Source organism: Columba livia, chromosome 12 (assembly GCF_036013475.1).
Source record: "Columba livia isolate bColLiv1 breed racing homer chromosome 12, bColLiv1.pat.W.v2, whole genome shotgun sequence".
Lineage (NCBI taxonomy): Eukaryota > Metazoa > Chordata > Aves > Columbiformes > Columbidae > Columba > Columba livia.
Genome location: NC_088613.1, coordinates 14,293,084 through 14,308,001, shown reverse-complemented (window position 1 = coordinate 14,308,001; position 14,918 = coordinate 14,293,084).

Genomic DNA, 14,918 nt, shown 5'->3' with positions numbered 1-14,918 from the left:
TGTGTTAGAGCTGGTCTTTCAGCCCTGGGGCTGAGCTTGGGCTGTTTGAGCTCCCCCCCTCCCCCAACAACACCCTTGTGCTGAGCTGCAAATCACTGGGCTTATTCGTTGGAGCTGTCTCTCTTATATTAGTGTCATTTTAGCTTGTCCTGTCCTGTGGCAGGTATCCACAGTTGTTTGGCTGGGTATGATTGATGTCACCTCTAATTCATGTCAAATGGTGAGAAGAGCTAGGGGCAGAGAGACCTGCCCTGGACCAGTGCAGGGGGAGTGAGGAGAGGGAGCAAAACTTGTGCCGGTCACATATTGCTGCTGTGGGTTTTGGTTTTTTGCAACCTCTCATGCAGAAGGTGAGTAGGGACTGAACAAGAGATGAAGATGATTCAATGTGTCAGAAATATGGAGTGTTTTTGCTCTGGTATTGCTGCTGTTGGGATATGTCGATGACACCACACAGATGGTCAGAAGATGAAGCTTGGGATGGTTGTGGCTGGTCATCTCTGCCCCGTGTCTGGGTGACATGTAAAAAGGTTGCCTGGTGACATCTTCCCATGCATACGGTCCATTACTGACATCGTCAAATGACGGAGACCAAAAGCATTTGTGCAGGGACTCGGCAATTAGTAAGAGAAGCATGTACAGGTGAGGGCTTAATTAAACAGGCATGTTATCTGGGCAGGCAGGGCTAGCATGTGGGTCACCTGACTCCCCCAAACTTCAGTCAGTGCAGGTAAATCCCCTTTTCTTTTCTGCCTTTGAAATTTCCTGTCTGCAAGATGTGAGATAGCAGCATAGGCTTGCTGCTTTTCTCCTTTTTTCCTCACACACAAGATATATAAAAATATATATAATTTATAGATAACGTATATATAAAAATCATATTCTGTCTAAATACATGCAGACACACACGAAGCATGTTGCAGAGCCTGTGGGAAATACTGTCTGCAATGGAGTTCGCTAATTATAGCAACTCTAATGGCAGCTTCCCCCCCGCTCTTCTTAACAGCAACAGAGATCAAAACCTTTTTTGTTTAAAATATTTACTGTACAGCTTGCAAAGCTTTAATCAACGTAACATGACGTTTCCTTGCAGCAGCCGAGTAATAAATATGCAATTAATAGGGAACTGAAATACACCCATTAGCTGTCTGCAGAGTCTCCACTTCACCGCTGTAAAAAAATTGCTTTCAGAGCATTTAATGCTTTGCCTACAGTCTCCTGTGCTGCCAAAACATGGGGAATGCAGCGATCCCCTTGCCTTTTGGTGGGGAGAGGGACAAAGTGTTGCACAGAAGCTTTGCAAAGTTTGCATTGGAAATCAGCCTTGTTCCTGCCTTGGCAGCTGGGATAAGCCTGGGTGATGCAGGGCGACAGCTCCACCCCCAAGCTACATCTCTTCTGCCCGGGAATTAGGCTTTTGAGACTGTTGATTTTGCTTCAGTGAGTGTGATTCTGCACAACTTAACAGGTCTGGGCACGCTGATCTCCAGCAGCTTTGTGTTCAGCCAGTGCAGGGCCAGCAGTGGGGAGCTGGGCTCTGTACGTCCCTGGCTCCTGCAGAACTGGGGGTGTTGGGGGGTTCCTCCTGACTCACCAGTGCTTGCTGGATGGGCTATAGCTCTGCTGGGCTCACACTACAGTAGCCCGCCAACGAAGTTAGTGTCTGCTTTCTGTAGGTTTGAAGCTGTTTTTTAAAAAGTGAATTTCCAACCATGGTTGTAGCACTGTCTGGCTCTGTTTTGGGTAGTAGGAGACAGCATGGAGGTGGCTCGAACACCCCTTATAACTAAGTGGTAAACTATACCCAGAATATATACTAAACCCTCTACTTCAGAGCATTCTTCAAACTCTTGTCCCACAAACCTCGAGATAAACTAGAGCTACAAGCTGGGACAAGAGCCTGATTCAGTGCAACAGCTCTGGCAGCTCATCCAGCAACCAACAAGCTTCGCATCAGTGGGGATGACCATGTCCCCTGTGGCCACCCCACTCAGCACTGCTCAGTCAGGTTAAGTGATGCCCAGGCTGATGTCAGGTCACTGGAGTCCATACACAGCCAGAGCACCCACCAGATGCTGCTTCCCAAAAAAAGCCACACTGTCGCACGGGGAGGAGGTGGCGCAGAACCATGTGCCTCCCAGCTAAACATTAGCAAAGCTTTTTAATCTCTCACTGTGGGATTTCTTTTTGCTTCAGCATCACGCCATAAAGTATTTCAGACAAGGTGACATTTTCCATCTGCATAAAGTGCTTGCAAACAGTGTGAATTTAACTTTTATTGGCCTGATTTAGAGGTATGGGACTGTGCATAAGTCTTGGTCTCCCAAACTATAGTCCTACACTTTAAGTGATGAATTAGTCAGTAGAATAAACAGGGCATTATCAAGCTGTACACACGTTTGCATCTTCCAAAGAAAATTAAACCCTGTTTGAATGTACAAAAGCTAATGATAGTGAAATCAACTTGGTTATAAATTACCCAAAACTCAAAACTAATCCGCAACTTTCTGAGAGCTTGAAAATGTTCTGTCTCCTGGAGCAGGAAACAAGCAGGAATGGCAGCCTCTGACCATGCCAAACCTCTGCATGACACTGTCTGTGCTACTTTGTCCATCTGTCTGTGCAGGTGGTTGCTGCTCCCTGTTAGGTTTAAGCAGTGGACAGGGCAAGGTACCGACATTACTTCAGTTTGCGCTCCCTTCTTCATGTACTGAGGGAAGAGCTATTCATCAGCTATTATTTGCAGCGATCGACAAATGTTGATGTCTTAATGGCAACCACCATACCTGCAGCTGGGGGGTGATGGAATACTGATAGAGCCCTTAGTACCCAGGCTGGTGATGAGATTTTATATTTCATTTAACCCAGAACATAACATGCTGCAATGTATATATTTGTAACTGCTCCCTCGATGGTCTCTCTGGAGTATTATAAAGATTTATCATGTAGCGTTTGGTCAATACTAAATACCGTGAAATGTCAGTAGAGCAGTTCTTGGGATTGCTTGAGCAGTAAATAACAGAATCCTACAATACCCAAAAAGAAATGAACAGGTGAGCAAGTAACTTTAAAGAAACAAACCAAACCAAACCCAATCCCTAACCTTTAGGAAAGAACAACAAAGCAACAAAAAATTTATTATTAAGTTCCCTTGACTTTTAATGAGACATTTGAATATGTACTATTTAAGTGCTTTGAAAAGGGCAACCATTTACATCTAGAAATGCTGTGCCATGGATTTTCAGGCATCACATCAAGTTTTCTCTGTTTTACGTCCACGAAACCCTTGCTCTGCCTGCTCCATGACCCTGTGGTGGCAGCTGTTCCAGGGTTAGGGAGCCGGCACAAACACCCTCTGCATCCTGCTATCCAGAAACCTCCCTGAGAAACAGCAGCTGCTTTGTGGGAGGTGGGACAGACACCCCCTTCCAGCACTGCCACCTCCCCTTCTCATCACTCCCCAGCTAATGGTGGGAATTGCTCTGAGAAAAACCTCCAGGTTGTTGGTTATTTTTTTACAGGTCAGAAGTTGGCTACTGCTTAAACATATGTTCCTCTTTCCCTGTCTCTGACTCGCAGAAGAGCTGCTAACTAACCAAACGACAACATGGTGAGCCGAGGCTATTAGTGAATAATAATGCCATTTGCAGGCAGCAAAGGCTGAAAGGCTTCCAGAGCAGTTAGCAGTCTGCAGGCATCTCCCAGAAATGCATGAGCAGAGCTCCTGTGCAGCAGCCAAAGAGCAATTATTCTTGGAAAGCACGTCTGCCTCACGCTTTAAAACCTTTTCTAGTGTCTGGAGTTAAAAAAAAAAAAAAAAAAAAAGTGCTGAAAGAAAGCAGAAAAACTGAAGTAAAGGATTTTACGTGCTGTGAATGGACAGGACTGCAGGTGCGTGCACCTCACGGCATCCTCCGGCCAGGCTGGGCTGAATCCGGAGTGAGCAGCCCAGAGCCTGGCTTTGAGGAGCAGGCCACGGGTAACCCCCTCTGGCCTTCTTGAGAGCAGAAATACGAGCAGTGTGCAAAGCTCCTCAAAAATTACCTTTTTAACATGAAATTCAGTCAAGCAGGCTTGTGTTTATTTATTTATTCCACCCGCCCCCCCCCGCCCCCCGGCCCCCCAAACATCTCATTTATAGCAGAAGATTATATTCCTACTGGCATCATTTTGAGTGCAGTATTGTACACAGTTCTGCTCTTTAAAGAACTGCACAGATCCTAACAGCTCTCCAGGCAGGAAATCTGGTGGGAACTCTGCTTTCCTGCTTACTGATCTAACGCTGGATCCAGCGATCCCACTGAGCCCATCAGTGCAGTGTCTTGGTAGCAAATAATGATACCAGGAGCCACCAAAGGACTATTTTATGGTCCAAACTTGTTAGCTTCACAGAACAGTTATTTTGCAACATTATTATATTTTTTGGAAGATCACTCTGTTGCTTGCTAGTTTATGCCATGTCTTTATTTAACCACTCTGGTGCTATTTTTTTCCTTTAAATTGCATTTTCAGTTCCTACATGAGACTTATTGTCAACATTTTTTTTGTGTGTGTGTTTTTTCTGAATGCTGTTGTATCTTTTTTTTTTTTCTTTGGTTCACTTGTTTTAATTGTGCATTTTATTTTAAGTACATTGTTTTATTACATCACTTGTTAATTGTTCAATTATCACTCTTTTCCTCCGCTGCTCTGCAGTGTGCAGTAGCCTTGAAGTGCTGTAAGAGTGTGCCACAAACAGCTGAAAAAAAAAATAGCCTAAAGACCCAAAGATGCATTTTAGACAGTTCCGCACTATTTAATTACATGTTGTTTGGGAAATAATTAGTAAGAAATTAACTGATTTTTCAGTATTGTAAGGGCTTTTGCAATTAGCCAGCGGTGCTGCCCCAGGATGGGGGCCGAGCTGAAGGGTTTTGCCATTAGCCTGGGCATGGGTGCAGCTGGGATTTGCACGGGTCAGGGCTGGCAGGACCTGCAGGGTTACGGCTGACGTGTCTCTCTGAGGAGTAACAGCATCTCACACACCACCACCATCAGCACAGGGACTGCAAGGAGCAGTCAGCTGGTGCCTAAAAGGTGCAGGTTAACAGGAGGTGCATTTAGCTGTCACCTCTTCACTCCCTTAGCTCACCTGGTACTACAAGCCCACTCTCCTGTTCTTTAATTTACTCCCACACCAACTTACCCACAGCATCGTGCTTCCCATCTCAGCTTTGCTTTAGGATGGCAGCTCCCTGTTACCCTTTGCATCTTCAAAAAGGTGAGAGTGCCATTGGGCTGCATCTCCTTGTCATCAGCCCTGCCTGAATTTCAGCAGAAGTAATTAAAAACAGACCAAAACCCCAAGTGATTCTGCTGCACTACAGGCGTTATGCCGAGTGCTGTGTCTGTCGACTCGGGAGCAGTCGGGTACATGCATTTCAATGTACAGGTGAAAGGAGCACTGTCGTCTATAGATGCAGATCTGTTGAGCAGCTCATTTTCAGCTTGGGAAGATAAAGGTTCATGTCCTCTCTGCCAGAGGAAGGACCAATATTGGTGTTGTGCTGCCCAAGCAGTCAGTTGGTGCAGGTATACAGATAGGTTGGTGTTATGGCAGTAGGGCTTTGAGTAGCTTCCACTTGGATTTGTGAGGCTAAACTGACTGATTAAGAAGTACCTGATTCCTTTCACATGTCCAGCCCAGATCTTTGTGTGACAATTATCCTCCACGTAGCTGTGGCTAATTTCTATCGTCTTTTTTTTACCATGCAAAGCCCTAAACAAGCCTGGAAGCTGGTTTAGAACACTGAACTCTTTATTACATAGCTCATGTGCTTCACAGCATGCCCAGGTACGAAAGAGTTTCTTTTACAAAGCCATATTATATATTAATTTGGAAGGGATGTGTGAGTTGATGGCTCGTATTTCTGTTAGGAATGCAACAGTTCTATAATAAAAACCCGAAAGAGAACTGAAGATGCTGAGATTCAACCTATATCGCTGCAGTATCTCACTTGTTTTACAGTAATTTGATGCTGCCTGAACACAGTAGTCGACCTTTTTTTACTTCTGCTTGCAGGGAAGAACAGCAGGGGTGATAAACCTTATGCTTTAGTTCAGAAATAGCGCACATCGGTGAGAGCGACGAGGGTTGCACCATGGGAGAGAGTGGGTTGTGGCAGCTCACAGCAATACTGATTACTGAGGGTTATTATATATACAAGAAAACCATATTGCCTGCCAGAGAAATTGCACATTGGCCTAAAAGCCTATTTAGGGTTTGTTTGCTTTTTAAACCCAGGCTCATATCTAGTCTGATGTCCTTTATCTCCTGGAAAGTGTGTTCATTTTAGAGTCCTGAGAACCTGAAATGGTGGCATTCATGAACACCATGATGGTCCTGCTCCACCTTGGACTGGCTGTGGCTGGAGTCTGCATCAGCTGAACACACACACAGGTTGCGGTTCTTTCCTAAAAGCAAAATTGGTTTCTCACAGTACCCTAAGTAAAAAATCTGTGAAATAGCTGCTTGGGGTGGAAAGGGAAGCACCATGGATGCGTGGAAGGGAAATCTTGTTCTGGACAGTTGAAAACTGTATTTGTGCCATAAACTGGGAAACAAAACCCAAGAGTGGGAGTGACCTTGCATCCTGTGCAGCACTGCTCTGCCTGGTCTGTGGAGGACCAGCCGTGTTTTTGAGGCAACATAGTTGTGGGGAAAGGTAAACCTCAGCATGAAGATCATGGAAAAAAATAATAAAGCAAAACCAGCACAGGATGAAAGCAGCACTCGAGGTCATCTGGGTGCTGGATAGCATCTGCTTTTATGTATACAGAAGCAAGCATAGCATGAGTAATGGCTTTGAAGCAGCTATGCTGGATGTTTATTGCACAAGGATGACTGGGGCAAATTAGAACATATCCACTTTTTCAGCAGGCAGTGCACAATGTGAGTGACTCTCACAGTGACTGTAGATCTCAAGAACAGTGGGCAAGCACCTTCCCTCTAGTAAACGGTATAATCTCGTTCCAAAACCATGAAGCCCAGCCTCAGAGATCACAGGGATTTTGCCTGATTAAAGACCAGAATAAATTTTGGGACCAGGTTGTCTGGCTGTTGTAGCAGCAAATGTGGGAAGAAGGGCCTCGGGCTATTTTCCTTGACATGGAAAACTTACATGACAGATCATTTGATGTGTTGATTCTATTTTTTAAACATTGCCTAGCACAGAAAGCAGAGCTGGCTGCAGCTCAGCCAGCCATCAGCTCTGCCCCACGCAGTCCAACATTTATGCCTTCCAGGGCAGGAGCTTTGCCCAGTCCCTGTGCCTCTGTTGGCAACCAGCGTGCTCCCACATGGGCATGAGCATCTTTTCTCAGGTGTCTTCCCCACCTCTAGCACAAGCTAATCACAATCCCTGTGTTCTTCCATGAACTATTTACATTATCACAGCCAGCCTTTGGCACAATTTCTAGTTAACGCTGTAACAGTAATGGCACTCCGGTAAGGACTGTGCTGCCACCAGTTTAAACTGTACTGCAAATTACCTCACTCGATCCAGAGTCAGCAACTCGGCTACATGGGGATCGGCTGCAGAACATGTGGCCCCAGATGAACCCAAACTCTCTGCGGCATGTTCCAGTTGAAGCATCACATCCCTTTTGTCATAGAAAAGGGCAAATTCTGCTGGAACATCACTGGCTCTGTCGTTCATCTTCGTGGGTGGTAAATTGGGAAGAAAGTTTTCATCCTGAAGAACTTACTGAGCTCTTGTTAAATTTTGTGTGTATGAAAGGAGTCATTCTGAGGAAAGAGTTCCTTAGGAGACTTGAAGTGGTATGTTGCTGGGCTGGTGGGATCTCTCTTACTGGTGCTAGTGTGTGAGGACAAAAATGAGCCTGACTGTCACGTCTTGGGGAAAAAGCATGCAGCTCCAAAGTAGGAAAAAAAGATAAAACTGCACTTTCTTCTTTGCTGCTCTTTTTTCCTTCTTTTTCAAAATAATTTTTAAAAACAAAATTGATCCTAAATCTTCAAGGTTGAATCTTTGGTTTTGTCAGATTTTCTTTTCAACACTATCTTTTCAGAACTTGTGGACAGAACTTTAAAGATTACATGAAAGGATCGTGTTGAAGTACAGAGACAGCTGAGATTCTTCCGGTTGGAAGAATTCTCCAGCCCGCCTCTCCTGACAGAGGCAATGGGAGATGGCAGATGGTAGGTGGCATCTTGTTTATCAAAACAAAAACTGTGGGATCTCTTGAGGTGCTGGAAAGCCTGTACAGCTGAAGTGAGAAGTTGCCTATGTGCACTTACCAGCTATTATGTCTGAACTAAAAACTGCTTCTGTTTGTTGCAACTTGCAGGAAGAAAATAAATTTAGCCAAGGAGAAATAATGGGCGGGGTATCGGTCCTGTGCTGGGTTGGGAGATAAGGTCGCCATGGCTGCCCTACCTCTTACTATAGCCGGAAAGTCCTGGTTTAGATGGTTTTGACCCCCAAAACCATGACTGAGGGCTGGAAGGGCATTCATGCCAGGAAGAAACATGAACTCCACTGAGAACCTCAGTTCCAGCCATTTTAGACCACACTTTTTGATGTGCTTTCCTTGTGTTCAGGTCTGTGACATTCAGAAAGTGATTAGTATGGTCTCATATTCTGAAATCTAAATATACAAAAAGATATTTATCTAAAATATTCAGAGACTATTTGACAAATGATCCCATAGGCTTTTTTTAAAATTATTTTTTTATTTTTATTTTTTTCCCCTTACCAGACATGAATATTGCTAGGTTCTGTAAGAAACGTAGTTTTTCAGCATTTCTAAATACCTAAGGCACTTCCAGTTTTGGTCTAGAAAGGGCAATTAATCCAGTTTATTCCTTGTATGCTCCAAACTCCCAAATAACCAGGGTAGCCAGAGCCAAAAGATGAGGTGCTCAAGATGCAGCACAACTGTAGCATCCTTGTGGGAGCTACCCAAAAACTGGAGCTAAATGTCTCCCACAGAGAATAGTGAAAATTAGTAGGGGCTTCTTTTACAGCTGTGTGGTTTGTGGCTGCTTCCCCCAGTGGAAAATATTGAGGTGGATAGGTAGGTAGCAAATTACATACCAAAGCAGATATGTACCCAAGCAGGTGTGGTCATTCTGCCACTGGGGCAAAGCCAGAGCAGCTTTACGAATGAGAATGGAGATTAAATTGGAATAAAAAAAGGTATGGAAGGAGAATTGGAACCCTAATGTTGCTTTTTCTTTCAAACTGATCTGTACACATGTCACACAGTGGGATGTATGAATAGTAAATTATTCTATTCATTTCTTACTCTTGATGAACAGTAAATTAGTCTAATAACATTTACTGTTCAATTCATTGATTGTCAGAGGCAGATTAGAGGCAAATAGCTTTTAAGTCTTTCCAGCTGCAAACATTAGAGTTGTCTAAAGTTATGATTTTTGACTGTAATTAGCTGCAGCTCTCCAACAACACCCCGCTCCATCTCCACAGCGCAGGCGTGCTGTGCCAGTCGGTGATGCTGCAGCGGTGCCAGGGATCCCAAAGCACTTTGGCAAGGGGAGTTCTTGCAGCTCCCCTGACAAAACAGGTTACAAAAATAAATATTAAAAAGAAAAAAAAACCCCCACACACAAAAACCCCAAAACCAAAACAACAACAACAAAAAACCAAACCCAAATGGCTTAAGCAAGAATACTGGAGAGCAGAGAATAAACCTGAGACCTGTGAGGCTGAGGAGGTGTAAGGGGTGTGTGTGTGAAGCAGGTTCTGCCATGGCATAAAAGCCTTTCTGTTCTGTGTCTGGAGGTTCTGAAGTGCTCTTACACAGGAGGACATCACTGAAGTTGCTCTACCGACACCAGTGGAATACAAGTGTGTGAGTGAGGAGAACAAGGCCCATAAAACAACTGACGAGTCAAGTGAATGTAAGACAGATGCCTGCCTTGTACCCGCCGTGCCTCCTCTTTGTCATCCTCCTGCCTGTGGCTCCAGTTGTGTGCTGAAATTCAGTCCTATCTGTAGGAAAGTCCTACTGACTGTTTACCAGACAGAGAATTACTTGTAGCCAAAAGAAACTGTAAACAGCAAAATAATTTCAAATGCTACCAGAGCCTGGAGTTGTTTATTACCGTTATCTACACCTTCACTCCCCTTTTCTTTCACAAGACTAAAGAACTAAATAAAAGCAGACTTCTCTTGATATGCTAGTCAGGTTTTACCACTGTTAGAGACATGTTGTGCTCCCTGCAAGCTGCGGAAGGGTTGAAATGCAGGTGCTTTGGGGAAATCAAACCTCCTGCCAACACAAAAGCTCTGCTGAAGCTTCAGACCAGTACAGTGAGGCCAGCGGCGGCCACCTCCAGTGCATCCTTGTGAGCAAAGCACCACCTGCCAGTGCTGGCAGCTGCTGGCAGCATTTTTCAGGTGATGCTGCTTGGTCTTGGGAGCTGGTGTGAGACACCCCAGGGCTTTGGGCACAGAACATTGGCGGCCAAGGGCAGGGATGAGCCTGGATACACAGCACCGCTGCTGTAGTCTGGAGCTGTGTGATGACCTGGTGGGGAAAAGACAGGTGATGCTCTTGGCAGAGCAGATCCTGGCTCTGGCATGATGGGACCTGCCCTGGGACTGGCAAATGGGGCCCAGCAGGGATACAGGGACAGGCACGGGCAGCCGCTGGAACAAATGGGGCTGGTTCAGCTGCTGGAGATGCAGCTTCTGCTTTCTAAGCATGTGGGCTGTATGGAGCAATAAAATGCCACTGAACATATTTCAGGGTAATTATTTTCCATCAAAAAAATGGAAATCTGTTAAAATGTGTGTAAATGTTTTGTTTGGTTTTTTTTCGGTGGAATTTTCTACTTGGAAACTGGAAAAGATCTTTCACTGACAAAGAACACCTCAGGTTTAGTCTATATTTAGTTTTGCGTTCACCTGGGCTGCCGGCATTTTCTGTGAGTGGTTCTCCATTTCCAGGGTTGTGTTGTTGGCCTTGCTGAGGCTGAGTCATCTCCTGCATTTGGAGCACAATGGAAGGGGAGTATAGGGTGCAGAATCTGTGGGGAAGAACAGGACCATGACTCCTGCAAAAGCCAATGATATTTCAGATGCAGACAAGGATTAATATCAAAGCAAGATCTTATTAAAGAAAATACTTCTAATTCATATTTCTGAATGTTTGTTCATTTCATTTTTTGCTTTGCTTTTTCTCCTTCCCATATACTGACCCACAGTAATGACAAAATATCAAAACTTGGAGGGAAACGGAGTTGTGATTGTTTGGAGGGGGTTTATTTTAAAAGCTTTCTGTTCACACCTTTCTTATGCTAAGGTTTTCAAATAGAAATATACACACACCTTAACAACAAAAGGCTATAATGACTGCATTGTCACCAGATAAAACTGTACTAAAAATAAATAAATGCTGCAGTTTAACATGATTCAGTAGACAGAGTCCTTATTATTCTTCTACCATTGAAAGGAAGATTGAATTTCATAATATACTCTATGTCTCTGTAGCATCCCTCATCCAACTGATGCTTCTTTCAAAGTTTCTATCTGCTCATGAATGTAGAGGGTTAAGAATAACCACAGGTGCGAGTGTTGTGGTCACTGATGCATATTTTTAAGTGGTAGGACACAGTGAAGAATCTTGGTTTAAGTGTAATAAAAGTGAGGTCCTGATTTGTTAATGAGGAGCATTGTCTGCTGCAGACACTAATTTCACTACAGGGTGCAGTCTTCAAACTTTTCATTCTAATTAGAATGCATTTCCATATTCTTTATCAATTTCTTATTTTACTGAAATCTTCTCAAATGACCTTTTTTTCTTCACTTATGACTCATCCAAAGATCTTTATTTTTCCCAAAACAATCATTCAGATGCAACTGCATTTTTCCAGTAAACACGTTCAAAAATAAATGACCTTGCCAGCTCATGCCTACACAGTGGGAGAAGGGCATTAGCAGTGCAGAGGCAGCTACTAATAATACACAAGAAAATTAAGTATGGGAGAAGACCGTCTTCTTCTAATTCCTTGAACATTTAATTTCCAAATGCCCTGCAGTGGAATGTATCTCAAGCAGGAGCTTAATGGCTACCAATGGAGTTCCAACAGTGGGAAAACAAGTCCCCACAGAACAAGGGGCACTTTGAGCACAGAAGAAAATAGGTTATCTGCTAAGGAGGCATTCTTTTTCTTTCCTTCAGCCCTCCTCAGCTGTGTCCAGTTCCAATTTTTATAATAAAGTAAATTATTAACTCAAGTTGACGGATTGGTTGGTGTTGGTAATAGGCTTTCAAAATGATTAGTGATATATACTCATTACCCAAATTAAAAAGCCATATTAAAAATAAGGAGAGGAAATGTAGCAGCATTATCAAAGTAATAATTTCTATTTAGTGCATATCTTTCCTGAACTTTGCCAAATGTTGAATTATGCAAGACAAACACTAATCTGAAAGCATTCTAATTAATGATGGTATTTCTTTTCTATCAAATTAAAACCAACACATTCACAGTGCATCTGACTTAAATGTTATTGCAAGTTCTTCACAGTATGAGGAAGATTGCTGATGTGTTTTAAAACATTATACCTATACCCAAGCTACCAGGCTTCAGCCATATTCATCCCTTGCAGAAAAATTATTAATGGGAAAGACTTACGTAACTCAAAGTTCACCCAAGTGTTTTTTTTGGCATTCAGTACTTCAAGCATTGCAGGAAAACAAAACAAAACAAAACAAAACAAAAACTGGACAAAAAAAGGCAAGATGAGTATCTTGATGTCAATTAATCACAGTGCTTTGTTACCCAGAGTTTGCAATAGATTTACCGACTAACAGAATCAAGCAGTTGCTTTCACTGTAAATATGCTTTATAGATGAAAACACATTTACAAAACTTCTTTTAGAATAAAACAATAATCAGGAAGCTAATTAAGCACATTGTAAGTACTGAGATTTTTGAGTTAAAGTCCTGTCCAGGCTGTAACATCATTTTTACTTTGTTATTATAAGCAGAGCTAATAAAAATATAATTTTGAAAAAAAATCACATTAGTGACTTGCCAGAGTGAATGTAGATGTCAAAAATTCTAATTTAGAGAAGCTGTCAGGAGTTTAAATAGATTTTTTTTCACTGACTTGCCATTCTTAATTATAGCTCAACACCCTGTACAGGTTAAAAATGCTGGGCTCCTTCGGAACAAACTATGAGCTCCTTACCATCTCGTCAAATTCTCCTTCTCTTTCTTTCAAATGGATCAATCAGATGCCAACACATAATATTTTTTTTTTCATTTACATCCTTTCTTAAGCTTCCTTATCCACCGCAATTATATTTTTACCCAAACCTATCCTGAAGGGGATAGAAGAGATTTTTATGGAAGAAACATAATTGGCAATCGAGCTTGCTCTTTCATAGGTTTCTTTTATGAGAAAGGGTTGAGGTTTTTGTTGTAGAAATTCAGCACTTAAATTAGGGAGTAGGCTGGCTACTTAGTTAAATAATCTAGAATAATCAGGTCAGGAGGGAATAGTACATAGCTTTCACTTAATGTTTTGTATTAATTTTTCAGATAATGTAATTCTACATACTATCCAAATATTCAAGAGTCCATCAAAAAAAAGCTGCAAACAGAAGGATTGACAAGTTGCTAATCCAGTCCTCTGACTGTCACAGGGTGCCATGTAAAAGGAATCCTTTGTTCTTTAAGAGCTGATTGAGTTCCATTAGTATCCATATTCAGAGCCCTGGGCACAATATTAATGCGAATACTGTTGTTACGGAGATGGAAAGCCGTTAAGAATGAACAATAATCAGCTCACAATATCACTGGACATATTCATGCAGAGTGAGATCCGATAGCTCTGAACCTTTCTAAAGAGAAAACGAAAATCCAATTAACATCTTCTGTGTAAACCTCCTCAGCTACTTTCACTGGAGATGACCTTGGGCAGCTGTGTCGCAATTTTGCCAAAATCCTCAATTATGTCTTTAATTCAGCAACATTGTTGGGTTTTGCCCAAACAGAAGGCCTGGCTCTGCAGGTTTTTACCTCATGCTGGGTAATAATTGCTCACACAAGTTGCCTCAGCAGCCATTGGCATCCTCTGTGCCAAGCTGGAACATGGACGGGCATCACCCAGGCGTTGGGCTTTACGTGTCCATGGGGATACACAAGCCAATGAGCAAGAAAACTCTTTTTCTCTCCTCCCCCACCTCCACACCCCATTTCTGGGGCAGGTGACTGGTGTGACCTAGTGACAGCTAATTGTTTCCTGCTGATGAAGCACACAGTGAGGGGATAACAGGCTCCACGTGCCCCTGTGCAGAGCTTCAGTCTAGCCCAAGGGGAATGGCAGAACCGGGCTTTGTGGCCCAGTTCTCTGAACTCAGGCTCATCTAGCCTGTGTTCAGAGGAAAATCTGCTCATTTAGAATAAAGGGGTATTGCAATCAGTTTGAATTGGACCTAAAAAAACTTCCTTAAATTATGAGTGAAATTTAGCCTGATGGAAAAATAAAAGGAATATTTTTCTTTGGGGAAGGATACCTGCATTAATTGCCCAAGGTAGGATGAGGAAGGTAGGATGCCATGAAAGAACTCATGAAGAAAGAATTCATTTGTGAAGTATTTGACTATCCTGTCCACTTGATATTTTTCATTAAGCCAGAATGTAAATGTAGGTTTTCACGGTCTGCACTCCATATCTCGTTTTTGACAAGCAGCCTGGAATTAGACTAGCAGATAGTGCATGATGGTGAGCACTCATCCTGGTGGCCACATAGCCCAAGACTCTTCCACTAGGCAACATCATCTATAGCAAGGTCTGGTCCTGATCACCATGAACAGAACTCTTAAAGGAGTGAGGATCTTGATGGGAAGAAGTACATTCATTTCCAGCCAGCACAGAT